The sequence below is a fragment of the Bombina bombina genome, chromosome 5 (assembly GCF_027579735.1).
Source record: "Bombina bombina isolate aBomBom1 chromosome 5, aBomBom1.pri, whole genome shotgun sequence".
Classification (NCBI taxonomy): Eukaryota; Metazoa; Chordata; class Amphibia; order Anura; family Bombinatoridae; genus Bombina; species Bombina bombina.
Genome location: NC_069503.1, coordinates 937,170,567 through 937,185,229, shown reverse-complemented (window position 1 = coordinate 937,185,229; position 14,663 = coordinate 937,170,567).

Genomic DNA, 14,663 nt, shown 5'->3' with positions numbered 1-14,663 from the left:
TGATGTGATAACCAATAGCGCTTGACTGCACTACCATTAGCATGCGACTTTGATATTGCAAGTCCATGGTAAAGCATGTTAACCATGAGAAAGGTTAGTGTGGCCAACTTTGCTCAAGTGCAGCCTATACTTTTAATGGATATCACAACCGTGCTAATTTGCGCTGGTATTACAAGTTGAAAGTTATACTTTGCACTCGAGCAAAAGCCAAAACTACGCTAGGATATTTAGCACAAAACATGAACAACACATTAAAATTAAGTATTACACACATATACACCCTTTTTAATAAAAATATATTATTTTTAATAAAAATGTTTTAAAAGGGTTAAAATGGATATGGTATATGGCAAAGTTTGTATGTGTGTATGTACACGTCTATATATTTGTGTATATATATATATATATATATATATATATATATATATACTGTATATATGTGCACACATACATGCATATAAACACATATATACACAAATATACACATAAATATACACTTTTGAGCAATTCCCATTTAAATATGCAATATCATTTTTATTCATCTTTAATGAGTTTGAAGGTGTTTTTATTGGAAATACCTGAAATTCCTATGTTCTCACATAGATTTTTTTTTTATTATTTTAAAATATATATTTCTATATATATCTCTATACACTATATATATATATATATATATATATATATATATATATATATATATAGATATCTGTATGTATTCATGTCTATATATGTCTATATATTTGTATACATGTGTATGTGTTTATATGTGTACATATATATGTGCACACATACATACATATGTACACATATATATACACACACACACACACACACACACACACATATATATATATATATATCAGTGATGTGCAGTCACTAGAGGCAGGTGAGGCAGTGCTTCACCTCTCATATGGGCAAAAATATATTTTTTTTATTGGCTTTAAAAAAAAAATTGTAAATTTTTTCCCCCAGCATTTTTTTTTCTCACAGCTATATGTTGTGCAATGAAGAGGCACAATCAGGTCTGCCCACCATTACACAACATGCTGCACCATCTACTGGATGCAAGTGGTTAAGATCATTGCATGGCTCATTAACTGCTTATTTGAGGCAGTCCTATTTGGGCTGAACCAATCCAGTGAGAGGCATTAGTAAGTGGAACATAGGGTTTGGGCTGGATGTTAAATCATATAAAACAAAACAAAAACGCAAAAAAACAACTTTCATATATTTTGTTGCTGTCCTGTGAACCTGCTAGCTTTGCTAAAGTGAAAAAGAGAGTTCTGTTCTTCCCCTCTAAGTGCAGTGGAATGTGCCACTGTCACTTCCTGAATCCTTACAGAGCAGGAGAGAGGCACAGAGAGCAGTGTTTCACCCACATCTTATTAAAGTAAGATTTTACTGAAAGATTCTGTTAGTTAAAATGATAATTTAATGAATGTGGTTTAGTGTTTGTTTACTCTTTTATAGCAGGGTCGTTTTTGTATTTTGTTTACTCAAACTTTACACCCACTAACTTAGCAGCTTGCCTCTGTACTTCACACTAAATTATAGACTAATTTTCTGAACTCTCTGTAGCTCTGCTGTTTTATTACTTTAAAATGCAGTGGTCCCCCCCCTTGTGTGTGTGTGTGTGTGTGTGTGTCTCTCTATCTATCCATCTCTCTCCTTATGTGTTGTTCTCCCCCATGGTCTCTTTCTCTCTCTGTCTCTCTTCCTCCCCCTCTGACTCTCATCCCTTATGTAATGAAAGAATCTATAAGCATAATTTGCAGCATTAAAGTAAAATGTATGTTTTAAACATATTTTAATGGGCATGGATTTCTAGATCTCATAATCAGAGCAAGCATTGTGTTATCTGGCAAGAGTTTCTGTTACAATCCTTTTAGACTAAAATCAGATGTTTACTAAGTTGACCAGTTTTCCAAGACACCATTTAAAGGGACATGAAACCCATATGAAACCCATATGCAAATTTAAATAACTTTCCAATTTACATCTAATATCTAATTTTCTTTATTCTTTTGATGTCCTTTGTTGAAAATCATATCTAAATATGCTCAGTAGCTGCTGATTGGTGGCTGCACATAGATACCTCGCGTGATTGGCTCACCCATGTGCATTGCTATTTCTTCAACAAAGGATATCTAAAGAATGAAGGCGTATCCTAGCCACTGCCTCACCATCCTCTGACGTCACTGCACGTCACTGATATATATATATATATATATATATACACTTTTCAACCATTCATATACCTTTATTATCATTTTTATACCTGAAATTCCTATGTTCTTTTCATATTTCTATATATATATATATATATATATATATATATATATACAATATCTATCTATATATATATCTGCATATATTTATATCGATATATAGGTACAGATATATATATATATTCCAAAAAATATTCATATATATATATATATAAATATATATATATATATATATATATACACAGTATATATATATATTAAAATAAGAAGAACATTTTCTTCTATTTGAAGAACATAGAATTTTAAAGAAATGTTAAGTATTTCTAACTCACTTCGGGTTTAGCGCAGTTGGCAGTGTCGCATTAGTACGAGAATGATAACTGTTAAGGTTTTCTTACAGTGTGCCCTCTAGAAGTCTATGGGGAAAAGAAGTTAGCGCGGTTGCGTTATCGAAAGTCCTGAATTGAGCGTACATCGGTCTTTCTCTTGTGCTCTAAGTTTTTACTTTCAACTTGTAATACGATTGCGCTAACCAAGCCGCAATAAATTAGCATGCAAACGAAAATGTTAATTTAACACGCACTTGTAATCTGGCCGTTTGTATAAGCACAAACTTTAGAACACTGGTACATCTCAGTTGAATGACAGGCTTATTTATACTGGATATTCGATATATATACATTCTAGAGTATATAGGTGATTTTATTTCATAGCTTCTGCCATGCTTATAGCCAGACTGTATTTACAATTTGAATGTGTACAGTGGAAATGTTTTTCTGCTAGTGTTAATTCTGTAGTATGTCTAGAAGCAGACGGAAACAGATGCAAATACATAAATAATTGGATTAAAAGGTGATAATTGAGAGGGATAGTATCATTATGTATATTGTAGATTGAAAGCTTATCTGTAATATACAACTTAATGCTCACGCCTTCTCTGCTAATCCTTTTCCAACCCAGCAGTGAAGCTGATTTTCATGTTTTTGTTCTTTGAAATAAAAAAAGTAATTTTCTGTTTCTTTTTTTTGGTGAGTTAAAGGGATATTAAACAGTGCTTCTTTGTTAAAAACAAATGTGTTAAATCAAAGTAAATATTCAAAGAAAACATTGAGTAAAAAACAGCAAATAACACTGATTTTCTTGCAAAATTAGCACTTAGAAATTCTCAGTGTAGCCCAGCTACTCTGTCAGTTCTGTATACGCAAATCTGACTCCCTGTTATCTATTCTATTCACTAGCCTACAAGTTTTATGACGCCAAGCTAAGATAAAACTCCCTGCAAAGCCCCCCCTCCCCTCTATGTAGGGCTGTGACAGGAAGCACAAATGTGATGTAAATAAATAAATAAATAAAAGATAAAATCTATTTAAATAAATAAATAATACATATTGCAATTATTTTTATTAAAGGGTCAGTATTGTTAAAGCTTACGCTATCTTCCTCTATAACATTACATTCAAAGCGCATTGTTAAATTTTAAAAAATATTAATTTTAAAACGTTTTATTAAATATACATTTTTAAAGTCTAACCGTTAATGGACGGCCATTCTCCAACCCCTCCATGACATCTCAAATGTGGGCGGTATAGACCAACTATTTACTTCCCACATGCTAATGAAGTGAAGCCCAGTTTTCCTCCCACTGAAGCTTGCTCACGCTTCTGTGTCTACAGAGCGGCTTTTCTTTCTGACAATGCTACTGTGCATGCGTCTATGTCATATATATATATATCGATACCATATGCAGAGATTCACTATTTTCTTTAAATAGGCGCGTGCTCTATTATATATAATGTTGTAAGCATAGATCGCTTCCCATGAATGTAGGATTTTGGGCATGCGCATTACTCAGAAAAGAGGAAAACTGAAGTAGATGATGTCATCGTGAATGCGTTCACTAATCTGGTACATAGCGTGACAGATATAATCAGTATAGGTTGATCTCTAATTCTTCAAAACTAGAAAAAAAAGCGGTGGTTCGGTAGGCGGACAGTGAACACACAAGGGGTAAAAGTTTGGCGATCAAATAAATAGTATAATTTTTTTTTTTTTAAATTGATGAATGAAACTTATGTTGAATACATGTTGCACATGTAATTTTGAGGTTTAAATTTCGGAGTATACTGTCCCTTTAAGTATAAGCAACTGCTTAGTGCTTTTTTTATTACAGCAATGAAACATCCCTTTAATTACAAAGGGTATTTTTAATGAATACTGGACAAACCCAACATCTTTTCTTATGTATTATATCTTAAAGGGACATTGTACACTAGATTGTAGACTTTGCATACCTGTTTTGTAGATGATCCATTTATATAGCCCATCTGGAAGTGACTTTGTAACATTATATAGTTTTGCTTATTTTTTAAATAACATTGTACTGATTTTCAGACTCCTAACCAATCTCCAAAGTTTTATGTATACTGATGTCTACAGACTCTACCTTGCTCCTGTTTGTCTAATGGCTCTTTTCATATGCTGGGAAGGGGTGTCTGCTTTTATTGATTTTCCAGCCCCTTTCAGTAGGTGTCCCAACCTAACCTCATCAACAGTGCTAAACTGGGAGATTCGAAGGACGTTTTTAAAATGTTTTATACTGGATTTTATTTTAACAGTATCTGTGCATATTCTTCTTTATAGTAGTGTCTATTACATGCAGTTATATGGAAATTGGTGTATACTGTCCCTTTAAATTAACTGGCACTATCTGCAAAACCAATAATTATACAAAACAAAAAACAATCCATGTTTGTTGTGCTGAGTGTTATAAATTGAGACATGGTTACACACACAGTTTTTGTGTAACTGCCCCACTGGGAGATAAAAACTTTGCAATTTACTTTCATTATTTATTTCTTCTATAAAGGTAAGACGAGTCCACAGATTCATCCTTTACTTGTGGAATATTATCCTTCCTAACAGGAAGTTGCAAAGAGCACCACAGCAGAGCTGTCTATATAGCTCCTCCCTTAGCTCCACCCCCCAGTCATTCTCTTTGCCTACTGTAAGTACTAGGAAGGGTAAAGTGAAAGAGGTGATAAAATATTAGTTTTTAATTTCTTCAAGCAAGAGTTTGTTATTTTAAATGGTACCGGTGTGTACTATTTAATCTCAGGCAGCAGATCGATGAAGACTGCTGCCTGGAGGATGATGATCTTAGCATTTGTAACTAAGATCCATTGCTGTTCCCACAGAGGCTGAGGAGTACAGGAAACTTCAGTGTGAGGAACGGTTTCATGCTATGCAGCAGTGAGGTATGTTCAGTCATATTTTTCTGGAGAGACTGTGTATTTCAGAAAGGCTAACATTATACCCAGGAGGGTAAGGGTAAGCAGTAATCCTAGAGCTAAAAGAAGGGCATTACTTAGCTTGCATATGGGGCCAAGTACAAATATGGTTGAAACTGAATTGCAAATGTTTGTGAGCAAACGTTTTTTGATTTGGGAGTGCTTTAACGTTTTTGCGGGCAATAAAGTTTTGGGCAAACTTTATTAAGAGCACACATGGCTTAACTTTTGGGTCTCAGAACCCACATGGCTAGTTATAACCGCTCTGGTGAAGTTCTTTAAGGCTGTGGAGACATCAAGTGAGATGGGCGGGGCCTATTTTCACGCCTCAGATGCACAGTTAGTTTTATCAGCAAGCAGCAAACTCTAACTCCTGAGGGCCCTGGTGTATGTTTTGGGCCAAATCGAAGCTTTTACCCCACATTTTTGATCCCTGAGGACAGGTAGGGCCACAGCAGGGCTGTGGCAAGGTGCTGAGAGTGTTTTTTTTTCCGGATCTGGGCCAATTTTCGATCCGGTTTGCAAATTAAGGTTTTAATTGTTAAAAAAAATTCTGGTGCAATCTTAACTACCTATATTGTGTCTACATACAAAATTTTTAAAAATTTGGTGCATGTTTAGGCTGTTTTGCAGAACGTGTATGCTTTTTTTATCTTAAAAGCGCAGTACTGTTTTTTAAAATTGTTATTTTTTTCACTAAATAAAGTGTTTTCATGCTTGTTTGTAGTCATTACTAGCCTGTTCAACATGTCTGACATTGAGGAAAATCAATGTTCAATATGTTTAGAAGCGATTGTGGAACCTCCACTTAGAATGTGTCCCTCATGCACTGAAAGGTCAATAAATTGTAAAGAACATATTTTAGCTACTAAAAGTATGTCACAGGATGATTCTCAGTCAGAAGAGAATCAGGTTTTGCCATCTAATTCTCCCCACCATCTAATTCTCCCCAAGTGTCACAACCGTTAACGCCCGCACAAGCGACGCCAAGTTCTTCTAGTGCGTCCAATTCTTTCACCCTGCAAGATATGGCCGCAGTTATGAATACTACCCTCACAGAGGTTTTATCTAAGCTGCCTGGGTTGCAGGGGAAGTGCAGTAGGTCTGGTGTGAGAACAAACGCTGAGCCCTCTGATGCTTTATTAGCCATATCCAATGTACCCTCACAATGTTCTGAAGTGAGGGATTTGCTGGCTGAGGGAGAGATTTCTGATTCAGGAAATATGTTCCCTCAGACAGATTCAGATATGACGGCTTTTAAATTTAAACTAGACTCTGGATGATTGTGACCCTATTGTAGTTCCAGAGAAATTGTGTAAAATGGACAGATTCCTAGAGGTTCCTGCCTACACTGATGTTTTTCCGGTCCCTAAGAGGATTTTTCGGAAATTGTTACTAAGGAGTGGGATAGACCAGGTATTCCGTTCGCTCCCCCTCCTACTTTTAAGAAAATGTTTCCCATATCTGATGCCGTGCGGGACTCGTGGCAGACGGTCCCTAAGGTGGAGGGAGCTATTTCTACCCTGGCTAAGCGTACAACTATACCTATCGAGGACAGTTGTGCTTTCAAAGATCCTATGGATAAAAAATTAGAGGGTCTTCTGAAGAAAATATTTGTACACCAAGGTTTTCTTTTCCAACCTATAGCGTGCATTGTTCCTGTAACTACTGCAGCGTCCTTTTGGTTCGAGGCTCTGGAAGAGGCACTTCAGGTTGAGACCCCATTAGATGATATTCTGGATAGAATTAGGGCTCTCAAGATAGCTAATTCTTTCATTACAGATGCCGGTTTTCAATTGGCTAAATTAGCGGCGAAGAATTCAGGTTTTGCCATTTTAGCGCATAGAGCGTTATGGCTTAAATCCTGGTCTGCTGATGTGTCATCAAAAGCTAAGCTTTTAGCCATCCCTTTCAAGGGTAAGACCCTATTCGGGCCTGTACTGAAAGAGATCATCTCAGACATCACTGGAGGGAAAGGCCATGCCCTTCCTCAGGATAAGACGAATAAGATGAGGACCAAACAAAATAATTTTCGTTCCTTTCGGAACTTCAAAGGTGGTCCCTCTTCCCCTGCCGCAAAGCAAGAGGCGATTTTTGCTCCAAGTCAGTCTGGAGACCTAACCAGACTTGGAACAAGGGTAAACAGGCTAAGAAGTCCGCTGCTGCCACCAAGACAGCATGAAGGGGTAGCCCCCAATCCGGGACCGGATCTAGTAGGGGGCAGACTTTCTCTCTTCGCTCAGGCTTGGGCAAGAGACGTTCAGGCTTTAGAAATAGTAACCCAGGGGTATCTTCTAGATTTCAAAGATTCTCCCCCAAGGGGGAGATTCCATCTTTCTCAATTGTCTGTAAACCAGACAAAAAGTGAGGCGTTCTTACGCTGTGTAGAAGACCTATATACCATGGGAGTGATCTGCCCAGTTCCCAAAACAGAACAGGGGCAAGGGTTCTACTCTAATCTGTTTGTGGTTCCCAAAAAAGAGGGAACCTTCAGACCAATTTTGGATCTCAAGATCCTAAAGAAATTCCTCAGAGTCCCATCCTTCAAGATGGAGACCATTCAGACTATTTTGCCAATGATCCAGGAGGGTCAATATATGACCACCGTGGACTTAAAGGATGCGTATCTACACATTCCTATCCACAAAGATCATCACCAGTTCCTCAGGTTCGCCTTTCTGGACAAGCATTACCAGTTTGTGGCTCTTCCCTTCGGGTTGGCCACTGCTCCCAGTTCTAAGGTCACGGGGCATAGCTGTAGCGCCTTATCTGGACGATATCTTAATCCAGGTGTCAACTTTCCAACTAGCCAAGTCTCACACGGGCATCATGGTGGCTTTTCTAAGATCTCACGGGTGGAAGGTGAACATACAAAAGAGTTCACTTATCCCTCTCACAAGAGTTCCTTTCCTGGGAACTCTGATAGATTTCGGTGGACATGAAAATTTTTCTGACGGATGTCAGGAAATCAAAAATTCTATCCATCTGCCAATCTTTGAAAGCACAACTGTCTTCAATAGGTATAGTTGTACGCTTAGCAAGAGTAGAAATAGCTCCCTCCACCTTAGGAACCGTGTGCCACGAGTCCCGCATGGTGTCAGATATGGGAAACATTTTCTTAAAAACAGGAGGGGGAGCGAACGGAATATCTGGTTTATCCCACTCCTTAGTAATAATATTCACAATCCTCTTAGGGACTGGAAAAACATCAGTGTAAAGAGGAACCTCTAAGTATTTATCCATTTTACACAATTTCTCTGAAACCACTATAGGGTCACAATCATCTAGAGTCGCTAATACCTCCCTGAGCAATAAGCGGAGGTGTTCAAGCTTAAATTTAAAGGCCATCATATCAGAATCTGTCTGAGGGAGCGTCTTTCCTGAATCAGAAATTTCTCCCTCAGATAACAAATCCCTTACCCCTACTTCAGAACATTGTGAGGGTATATCGGATACGGCTATTAAAGCGTCAGACGGCTCAGCATTTGTTCTTAACCCAGAGCTGTCACGCTTTCCTTGTAAACCAGGCAGTTTAGAGAAAACCTCTGTGAGGGTTTTATTCATAACTGTGGCCATGTCTAGTAAAGTAAATGAATTTGACGCACTAGAGGTACTTGGCGTCACTTGTGCGGGCGTTACTGGTTGTGACACTTGGGGAGAGCTAGATGTCAAACACTCATTTCCTTCTGTCTGAGAATCATCTATCGCTATATGTTTAAGTGCTAAAATATGCTCTTTATAATTTATAGACATATCAGTGCAAGTGGGACACATTCTGAGAGGGGGTTCCACAATGGCTTCTAAACACATTGAACAAGGATTTTCCTTGGTGTCAGACATGTTAAACAGGCTAGTAATGAAACAAGCAAGCTTGGAAAACACTTTAATCAAAGCAAATAATACTTAGAAAAAAAAGGTACTGTACCTTTAAGAGAAAAAAAGATGCACAAACTCTGCAAAACAGTGTAAAAAAGCAGTAAACTTTACAAAATTTTTACAGTAGCATCATAAAGCCTTAGTAAGATTGCACAGCTAGATAAATAAACGATTAACCCCTTAATGTAAAAACCGGATTGACAAAACGTCAAAAACCGGTAAAAAACGTTCAGCACCTTGCCACAGCTCTGCTGTGGCGCCTACCTGGCCTTTAGGAAAGATTTGTGGGGAAAAAAACTTATTTTAAGCCCTCAAACACAGCAGGACCCTCTGGAGAAGCAGCTGGATGTCTTTGAGTAAAAGAAACTGCGCAACTGAGGCGTGAAAATAGGCTCCTCCCACCTCACTCAATGTTATGGGGTCTAAAAGAAACACACCAAAGTGTTTCTAAACTAGCCATGTGGGTTAATAACCCTTAAATAAGCCACAATGACCCGTTAAAGTCCCTCAAAAAACGTTATGTTTGCATTAAAAAAAAGTTTTTTCCTAACAGTGTCACCAGTAACCAATGAGCCCTTTATGCAAGCTAGGATTCCTACTAAGTGTCTGAATACAGCTTACCCTTCCCTCATGGGGATATTGCCAGCCTTTTCTAGAATTATCACAGTCTGTCTAGAAAAAAATAGACTGAACATACCTCAATGCAGCTTAGCATGCAAACCGTTTGCCCAACTGAAGTTTTCCTGTACTCTTCAGCCCTTGTGAGAACAGCAGTTGATCTTAGTTACAAAGTGCTAAGATCATCATCCTCCTTGCAGAAATCTTCATCCCTTTTCTGCCAGAGAGTAAATAGTACACACCGGTACCATTTAAAATAACAAACTTTTGCTTGAGAAAATAAAAACTAACATTTGTGTCACCACACTCACTTTACCCTTCCTATCAGTTAAGCAGGCAAAGAGAATGACTGGGGGGTGGAGCTAAGGGAGGAGCTATATAGACAGCTCTGCTGTGGGTGCTCTCTTTGCCACTTCCTGTTAGGAAGGAGAATATCCCACAAGTATGGATGAATCTGTGGACTCGATACATCTTACAAGAGAAATGGCAGCTAGAAGGACCAACCGCCTGGAAAAAGGCAATAAGCGCCCATCCCTGGGGGGAGGTAAATTGAACAGCATTTTTAAGCCATTTGACACGGCCCACGTCAAGGACACAGATCTCTCCTCCCAGGATGTTCCTGAAGAACTGGAATGTTCAGCAGCAACTAATAATACAATTGACATGTATATCACTAAAGCTGATTTGCAAACGCTTCCTACAAAGGAGGATTTTACATCGTTTACACAAATCATTAAAATAATTAAGGACGGCCTAGCAGAGGTTAAGAAAGATGTTGCAGAGCTTGGAACTAGAATGATGCAACTTGAAGAACAAGTGGAAAAAAACACGCAAAACTCCAACTCAATGGCCACAGTCATACAGCAACAAAATGATGCTATAGTGCAATTACAATCGCAAGTAGAGGACCTGGACAACAGGGGCCGCTGCCAAAATCTCAGAATACGCGGGGTCCCAGAAACCATTCAGACAACACAGATCCTATCCTATTTACAAAATCTATTTAAATTTCTACTGGGTGGTGAAGTAGAAGATAATGTCAGCCTGAACAGAGCGCATAGGGCCCTGACGCCTAAACCTGTGGCAACAGCAACACCCAGAGAGGAAGAAATCCCCACTAGTATTTGGAGAAGATTCACTTCAGATCTACGCGGATCTTAGCCCAATTACCTTAGCAAAAAGGAAGGAAGCAAGATACCTCACACTTCACTTGAGAGACTTAGAGATACCTTATAGGTCGGGTTTTCCTTTCTCCATCAGAGTCGTTAAAGAGGATAAAACCTACATCTATAGAGATTCAGAGGATCTGGAACAATTTTGCAAACAGTTAAACATTCCTCCTCCATCTTTTCCGAGATTATCAGAGAAGAACATCAACAGCCAGCCCCCAAAAAATCCAACTCCTAAGCCTCAACGCCAAGAATTGTCGACAATGGTAAAAAAGAAAAAAAACTCACACCATTCTTCGTTGGGGGCCACCGGATCCATAATCAAGCCTCCATGAGACAACGCCAGCCCCAAGCAAGAACTAGTCTAAGTATTAACTTTTTGTTTCCCTGTTCTGAAGAAAGAATGAACTTATATAATGTAACAATTTGTCATTTTATTAAGCCCTTCTTATTGATATCCACTTTTAGGATGCCCATTTTGAGTTGAATGGTAATGAGATCCATCCATTACCCCCCCATACCGAGTAAAATGCATGGTCAGTGATAATAATAGGGTCAATATCCTTGATAGTACAAACTGCCATGCACCACAGTTTTTGGTCTATACTTTGTTTTGTTATGTCTGTTGTTGTATGTGTTTAATTGTTATTTTTTTCTCTTGTACTCATTTACTCCAACATGTCGGGGGAAGTATATCATTTTATCTTGCCATCCTACAACTTGCCTGCTCCTATACTACATATCGAGATACAGAGGGGAGAGATCTGGGGTCCGATATGGTAAGCCTACATTACACACTTAAAGCTGACATCCCCATCTCAATAATGGATAACCCTACAATCACTATAGTCTCCCAAAACGTTACGGGTCTCAACTCACCCAACAAACATTCCATAACACTTAGGGCACTAGCTAAGCACAAGGATTCAATAATCTTTGTGCAAGAAACTTATTTCTTATCTGACCGAGAACCCAAGTTCTAATTTTAAAGCCTTCCCGTTAGGATATTTTCATTCACATAACGTCAAAAAGAATGGAGTAGGCATACTTTTGCACAAACACCTTCATTTCCAACTCTTAAATAGAATTACGGACTCAGAGGGGAGAATCTTAATACTTGTAGGTCTTTTGTTCAATAGACCAATCACACTTGTCAACGTCTATGCCCCTAATAGCAGACGTCATGGTTTCTTTCAGTGTCTCTTAGCATTGGTTTCAGAGCACAAAAAGGACTCTTGGTTGTAGGAGGGGACAATAATATCACCATGGACTCAACATTGGACACATCCACAGGTTCACTACAAACTCAAACCAGACCACCTGACATGGTACATAAATTCAGACAGCAATTAAGCCTTATAGACACTTGGCGATTGCAACACCCAATACAAAGAAATTACACCTTTTATTCCCTCCCCTGCTCTGTATACACTCATATAGACTATTTTTATCTAGACCGTGCCCATCTAACACAACTAAACAGATATACGAGCTACAGTATGGTCGGACCATTCTGAGATTTCTATGCAACTGGAGTGGCCAGACAAGCCACAGACTCCGTTTTTATGGAATTTGGATGAATCTTTACTCCACTTTCCATCCTCCTCGGAAGCCATATATAAATCACTGATAGACTACTTCTAACATAATGCCTCCACAGAAATTTCGCCGGGTTGTAGATGGGAAGCACACAAGGCGGAAATAATGGGGGAGTGTATTAAGTTGAGAGCACATGGAAAAAAAAATATACAACTCCACAACTGCCACCTTAACAGCAAGAATAAATTTGTTAGAACTACAACACAAAAACTCTCCACAAGATCGTAACACATTTATACATCTCACTAAAGCCAGACAAGAATTACACGACATATTAACCAAAGAGGCTCAGAGGAAGGCACTCTCATTGAGAAAAAACAATTTCTACAAGAGCAATAGATCTGGTTCATATCTAGCTAAACTGTTGATAGCACAATCAGGCAAATCACAGATTACCAAACTAATAACACCAGATAACCAACAATTTATAGACAGCAGAGAAATAGCCAACCATTTTGGTGACTTTTATGCTAAAATTTATAACTTGGATTCCGTCCACTCCCAAAAACATAGGGCTCAAATGAACGAATATATATCGGGAGCAAATCTTCCAAAATTAGACCCGATTTAAAAGGATAATTTAGAATACCTGATATCCACCCAAGAGATACTAAAGGCCATCGCAGAGCTACCCTCAGGAAAAAGCCCTGGTCCTAATGGTTTCACAAACGCTTACTACAAAAATTTTAAGAAAATACTGGCACCCCATCTTCAATTCCTCTTTCTTACTATTGACAACTCCCAGGACTTGGATATAAAAATATTAGGAAAAATACTAGCCAAAAGACTAAAAAATATAATACAAGACATAATCCACACAGATCAAGCAGATTTTGTGCCCCGTAGAGAGGCGAGGGACAATACCATCAGTTAATGTGAAGGACAGATAACCAAAACTACTTAACAGTGACTTATAATCGCAATATATATTGCAATTAGACAAAAACGTGTTGCAGCACGCCCGCACATACTATCCCCACGGAGGACTTAACAACAGCGCTTTTAACAAAAAGCAATTAACAATTACTCTAACGATCACGGCAGAAAGACTTTATCTTTCATAACTTATACGATTTTCACTGTATCACTTTATTTTTGTTTCACTTTTATTATTTGTTACTACTGTTGATACCATTGACGCTATTTTAATTACATTGTTGATACCATTGACGCTATTTTAATTATGTATGTTCAGCTTTAAACAAACGAATATGGTAAATATGGTAATTAAGAATTAATATTGCGAATATTCTTTGTGGATACCATACTTCTTCACAAGTCCACTATATCAAATCCATAAAAAATATCTGCAATTAAACCAAAATTCAAAAATTCAAATATACAGATATGTTTGTATAATACACTAAGTAACAGGGATTGGAAAACATATTATATCATTTTATTCACACTGTATGGTTGGCCAACCAGTTAGATTTGTTTTAAGAATCAATTTCTATTGTTTTAAATTTTATTGTATGTATTTATAATTCTAAAAATAAATAGATCTCATTGAATCCAACTACAAAGTAAGACTATCTTTCCTTATTGGGTAATTAAGCACAAGCGCTTAAGAGTCTCATCCAATCCAGACAATACCATCAGAGCCCTAACACTGATGAGTTACGCCAAACATAACAAAATACCAACCATACTCCTCGCGACAGATGCCAAAAAGGCGTTTGATCGAATACATTCAAGATTTTTGAGGGAGACACTAGTAGAAATAGGTATAGGACCAAAAATGATATTCAGCCTTTATATGAACCCTACAGCCACAATTAAAGCAAATGGAATGTTGTCCATGGCATTCAACATTAATAACGGTACGAGACAGGGTCGTCCGTTATCTCCGACACTGTCTATATTAACTATGGAAGTATTTGCAG